Here is a 6,453-nt window from a genome sequence, read left to right on the forward strand (position 1 = left end):
CTCCTGCTTCCTTCCCTGTGTGGGGAAATGAGAGGCATTTCCTGGAAATGCAGCCTGGGCGCAGCCGAGGACAGAGCCAGGGAGGCTGGGAGGAGGCTGTGGGCCAGGGCTCTGGGACAGGTGAGAAGACATGGGCGCTCTGCCCAGAGCCACCATCCCCCAGCAGAGTGGCTACGAATTTCCTTCCCATCAGAAGTCAGGCCCTGTAGGTCCACAGACCAAGACAAGCCACCTCCAACCAGAAAGAACTCTGGAGAGACATGCCTGTGTCCACGCCCGTGGCTGCTCAGGGACCAGTCAGGCAACCTCCTGCCTCAGTTTCCACCTACAAAACAGGGAGATCAGCATGGCCCATTCTGTGCCCCCAGGAAAGGCACCTGTTATACAGAGCAGGGCAGCAAACAATGGCCCATGGGCCGAACCCAGTCACGGCCTGGTGGTGCTTCCTTTTCAGCCACCCACCTTGTAGTGCCTGGCAAGGGCAGCCTAAGGGAACCCACACCCTCTCTGACACCTCTGTTGTGTGGATCTCACAGCTCTCCCTGCTGTCATAGCTTATCATTTATTTATTTTTATTATTTTTTTGCGACTGAGTCTCACTCTGTCACCCAGGCTGGAGTGCAGTGGCAAAATCTTGGCTCACTGCCACCTCCACCTCCCGGGTTCAAGCGATTCTCCTGCCTCAGTCTGCTGAGTAGCTGGGATTACAGGCGTGTGCCAGTACGCCCGACTAATTTTTGTATTTTTTGTAGGGGCAGGGTTTCACCATGTTGGCCAGGCTGGTCCCGCACTCCTGACCTCAGGTGATCTGCACGCCTCAGCATCCCAAAGTGCTGAGATTACAGATGTGAGCCATCACGCCCAGACAGAAGTTATCATTTATTTATTTTTGCTCATCTTCCTCTACTAGAATGGAAACTCCACTGAGAGCAAGGATCCCATTTATTCTTTATTTCTGTATCCCCGGTGTCTTTGAAAGTGCCTGGTACGTACTGGCACAACGTTTCTGGAATGAATGAGTAGACATGGCTCTACTGGTGTCCTGTGACCCGCATAACCAAGTGCCGAGAGCTGGGTGGCTCACAACAACAGAACCCGTTCTCTCACCGTCCTGGAGGCCAGGTGTCTGACATGGAGGTGTCAGCAGGGCCCTGCTCCCTCCAAAGGCTCTTGGGGAGGCTGCTTCCCTGCCTCCTCCAGCATCTGGGGGTTGCTGGCAATCTTTGGCACTCCTTGGCTTGTGGATGCTTCACTCCAATCTCCGTCTCCGTTTCTGCCCAGAACTCTCCCTTGTGAGTCTGTGTCTTCGCTTTCTCAGGAGAATTGCTCATTCCAGCCGCAGTTCTTCCAGAGGGCGACCTGCGCGCGTGAACTGCCTGAGCGGGGAACCCAGCCGGATAATGAACTGCCCAGGCCCCAGCTCCCGGCTTGATTTGCTGCGGTTTTCCTAATTGGAAGAGAAACATGCTGATTATTTTTAAAGACATAAACATTACAGAAATGTAACAAAAGCAAGTGAATTTCCCCCCAGCCCCATCTCTCCCTGCTCAGTGGCGTGATTGCACACAGTTGGGGCTGGTGCCTCAACTCAGGCCTCTCATCACCCACGGAGGCCTGGGATGGGCAGAGCGTGACGTCAGGCACCATGGGGGGACTCGCGGGGGCGAGCCTTACCTTTGCCCTTAAGGAGCTCCCAGTCTAAAGAGGGAGACAAAAAAAACCCCAAGGAACTGTCCTAGCCAGAGGGGCCTAAGGAGGCCATGACTAAATGGCCTGTGGCTTCCTGCAGGGGATCCTGGAACAGAAAAGGAATTAAGGTGAAACTGAGGAGATCTGAGCCAACAGTGGACCTGATGAATGACTGTCGGTCCATTCATCGGAACAAATGGGCCGGACTCATGCCCCATGTTAATAATGGAGGAACCTGGATGTGGGGTTTATGGGAACTCCCTGAACTATCTTCTCAATTTTTCTATAAATCCAAAAATGTTGGAAAAATTAAAATCCATTAAAAAAAAAAAGACACAAGATAAGGCACCAAGGCGAATGGTCACTGAGACAGAGGAAACCAAGCCTCAGAGCTCCCCAGGGGCTTACACTGAGGGACCCCAGGAGGGAGGCCAGCTGGCCCTCGCAGCCACACAGCGTGAAGGAAATGAGTTGGGTGTTTCAGGAGAGAGCAACCAGATGTCCCGTCTGGCTGTGGCCCACATCCCTCCCCACCAGGGCCCCGCTCGGTAAGCGGCATCTGCAGCCTTGGAAATGCCCCAAGGGGAAGGGGACAAGAGGAAAGGGAATAAGAGCATGGGATGGACCCGTGGGCCTTCCTGCTGTAGTTCCCAGCCTCTTCCTGCCCCGCGGGAGGCTCCCTAAGTTCCCCAAGAGTGCGGGAACGCACAATGAGCAAATGCTGGTTGCTAGGCCTGCGTGCGCACAGGCAGACTCTCCGCTGTGTCTTTCGGTGCCTGCGAGCACCTTGCGGGTCTGCAGCTCATAAACCCTCTTCACTCACTATCTATTTTGCTATTTTTTAATTGCCTGAGGTCAAATTCAGAAAGCAGCTTCTGAGATTCCCGCGGCTTCCTGCCTGCCTGGTGTCCTACGCTACCATTTTCCTGTGCAAACCCTTGAGGGGTGTTGGGAGCCGAGGGAATTGGAGCAGCAGGCCCTGTTCCTTCCCCTGGCCGTGTGTTTAGGAAGGTCTTTGGAAACACAACTGTTTGGAAAAGTCTTGAAATAGGAAATAGAGTCCCAGCTGAGTGTCTAGGTTACATGAGAGTCAAAAAATATAAAATCATTTCCTCCAAGGTTGCCAAGTTTGGAGGGCCGCCCCGCTGTGCACATCCTGCAAATGACTCAACTTGAATTTACCTCCGTGACTCTTGTGCGACTTCCACGTGTGAAGCCAGCACCCGAAGGAGCACTGGGTGCCCCTGGTGGCCTGGACACCAGCCTCCCCTCCGTCACAACACGGGGACCCTGTCCCAGGCCGGGCCTGGCCCACTGCTCAACAAGCGTCACACTGTCACCTGGGGCATCTGCAGAACTTTTCATCAGACAGGGAGAAATGGCCTGTCCCTTGCATGGGGAGAATTCCTCTGCTATTTTAACAATTTTCCATTCTTTTTTTTTTTTGAGACGGAGTTTCACTTTTGTTGCCCAGGCTGGAGTGCAATGGCGCGATCTCAGCTCACCGTAACCTCCGCCTCCCGGGTTCAAGCAATTCTCCTGCCTCAGCCTCCTGAGTAGCTGGGATTACAGGCATGCGCCACCACGCCTGGCTGATTTTGTATTTTTAGTAGAGACTGGGTTTCTTCATGTTGGTCAGGCTGGTCTCGAACTCCCGACCTCAGGTGATTCACCCGCCTCGGCCTCCCAAAGTGCCGGGATTACAGGCGTGAGCCACCGCACCCGGCCTTATTTTAACCATTTTCAAACATGCAGCTCAGTGGCAGGAATCCATTCATTGTTGTGCAGCCATCACCAACATCCATCCCCAGAACTTGTTCATTATCCCCTGCTGAAACTTTGCACCCACAAAACACTCCCTATTTCCTCCTCCCAGCCCCTGGTAACCGCCACTGGACTTTCTCTCTCTCTGAATTTGCCTCTTCCAGGTGCCTCATGTCAGTGGAATCATGCAATGTTTGTCCCTTTGTGTCCGGTTTTTTCACTTAACGTAGTGTTTTCGAGGTTCACCGGTGTGGTTACAGGTATTCGAGTTTCATGCCTGCCCATGGCTGACTAGCATCCACTGTGTGACTGTGCCGCACTGCACTGATGCATCCCTCCTCGGAGGGACAAGTGGGTCGCTTCCACCTTCTGGCAACTGTGAATAACACTGCTGTGAACATGGGTGTGCTCTCTGTTGGAGTCCCTGCTTTCAGTTCTTTTGGATATATAGCCGGACGTGAAACTGCTGGGTCATACGGTAATTCTGTGTTTAACTTCTTTTTCTTTCGAGACAGAGTTTCTCTCTTGTTGCCCAAGCTGGAGTGCAGTGGCGTGATCTCGGCTCACTATGACCTCCGCCTCCCGGGTTCAAGCGATTCTCCTGCCTCAGCCTCCCAGGTAGCTGGGATTACAGGCATTCGCCACCACGCCCGGCTAATTTTTTGTATGTTTAGTAGAGATGGTGTATTGCCATGTTGGCCAGGCTGGTCTTGAACTCCTGACCTCAGGTGACCCACCCACCTCAGCCTCCCAAAGTGTTGGGATTACAGGCGTGAGCCACGGCACCCAGCCTGGGCTTTTTTGTTGTTGTTGTTGCTGTCATTGTTGAATTGTAGTTCTTTACATGTTCTGGAGAGGGACATCACACTCTATGTTTGATTTTTATCCATCTGTGCACACATATCCAGAAGCAGAAATTCAAGTGTAGGGGGACTGTGGGGGGACTGAGAAAGGCTTATATAAAAGGCTTGGCAACAAAATCAAACCAGCCTTTGCAGAGGTCCCTGTTGCTTCCATTCCCAAGGGAACATTCCAGAAACCCCCATTGTGGGCTGGGGTTCTCAGTCTTTTCTCCATGTCCTGTCGCAAGCCCGAGAGCCCTGAGTCCATGGGCCTGTGTGGTGGTGGTCCACAGCTTCCAGGCCAGAGGAGGAAAGGTGGACCTTGCTGGGCTTGGGTGCTCACCTGCCAGGCTCCCATTCTCAGTGCCCCTGGGAACCCTGTCGGCATCGCCTTGAGTGCCCCTGCTGTCTGTCTCCGGCCCGCCTGGGTCAGCCCCTTCCTCAATGCCCCTTGCAACCATGCGTGCCCATCTTCTCCAGGAGCAGAAATTCAGCCTGTAATGGATGCAGTTTTATTATTGAGGGAGGCAGTGAGTGTGGGTATCAAAAAGGAGAAAGAAACCCACCGGGCGTTCTTCCACAGCGCATGATGCAGCTGAAGGGTACAGTGGACTTGCTCACTTCAGTGACTCCCAAATTATTCATCAGATTCCTCGAATTGTACACACATCCCAATTCCTCATCTAGAGGGCATTTTCCACCTGGCATCAACCCCCAGGGATTTTGGCCTTCGTTGTCACTGCTTGGCTGGGAAGGGGAGGTGATGAGCTGCATGCTGGTGGCCGAGGCAAGTTGAATTTGAAGGCCCCCAGCTCCAGGACTGGATGTGGTGCCTGCCTCAGCCTGCGGGGCACCATAAGGGCACTGTGGCTGTAAAAGCCAAGGCTGGCTCTGTCCCCCTGCTCAGCCCAAGTTACTAGAAAGCCAAGGCAGAGGCCTCACAGCCTCAGAAGGAACCAGCCGGGTCCACACCTTGGTCTCTGGCCTCTAGAACTGTGAGACAGGACGTGCCTGCTGTTTAAGCCCCCGGTGTGTGGTGCTGTGTGACAGCAGCCCTGGCAAACTCACATACCTGGAAGCCCTAGTTAGAGCCTCGTGGTTTGTTGAAGTGGAGCTTGGGGGCCTAAAGGAGGGGCTTCTGCTCTGCCTACAGCCCCCGAGCCCAGGGGGGTTTCAACAGTGATGCCCTCTAGGTTCTGGCAACATTGTGTGTCCTCAGGGGTAGCAGAAGGGAGCACCTCGCATGGCTGATTGAGACTGGAAAACAAGGTCCTGGCGAGAGACAGAGAGAGAGAGAGCAACAGAGAGAGAGCCCGAAGCCCACCCATGGGAATCCCCTGTCACAGACTTGGCCCCGCTTAGGCATAGACCTCTCCATGTTATCGGTGGAAGTTATCTGAGTCACACGGCAGTGAAAGATGTTAGCGGCGAATCCATGTGGGGCTGCAGCAACCTCCTCAGAAGAACACATTTGAGGGGCATGAGGCAGGAGAGACCGGGGCAAGTTTTAGGGCAGGAGTGAAAGTTTATTAAAAAGCTTTAGAGCAGGAATGAAAAGAAAGGAAAGTACACTTGGAAGAGGGCCCAGCGGGCGACTCGAAAGACACGTGCGGGGCTTGACCTTTGACTTGGGATTTTGTATGTTGGCGTGCCGGAGACTTGCATCCATTCTCCCCGATTCCTCCCTCGGGATGGGCTGTCACATACACAGTGGCCGCCAGTGCTTGGGAGGTGAGCACGTACAGTGTGTTCACTGGAGCTGTATGCATGCTCCCTTGAGGCGTTCTTCCCATGCCAGTTGAATGTCCCTAGAATGTCATATACCGCTTATACTCCGCCGTTTCACCTCTCGGTGCACATGTGTGAGCCCACCTGCCCAGCTCCTGAGGTCTCATGGGGAAGCTGCTGATGGCCAGCTTCAGGTGTTTTGTATTAGGGGACTGCCTTTCCCGGGAGCTGGCTGCAACCAATTATTACTATTATTGTTATTTTTAATTTTATTTTATTTGTTTGAGATGGAGTCTCTGTTGCCCAGGCTGGAGTGCAGTGGTGCGATTTCGGCTCACTGCCACCTCCGCCTCCCGGGTTAAAGCAATTCTCCTCCCTCAGCCTCCTGAGTAGCTGGGATTACAGGCATGCACCACCACACCCAGCTAAT

The sequence above is a fragment of the Pongo pygmaeus genome, chromosome 12, assembly GCF_028885625.2.
Source record: "Pongo pygmaeus isolate AG05252 chromosome 12, NHGRI_mPonPyg2-v2.0_pri, whole genome shotgun sequence".
NCBI classification, from domain to species: domain Eukaryota; kingdom Metazoa; phylum Chordata; class Mammalia; order Primates; family Hominidae; genus Pongo; species Pongo pygmaeus.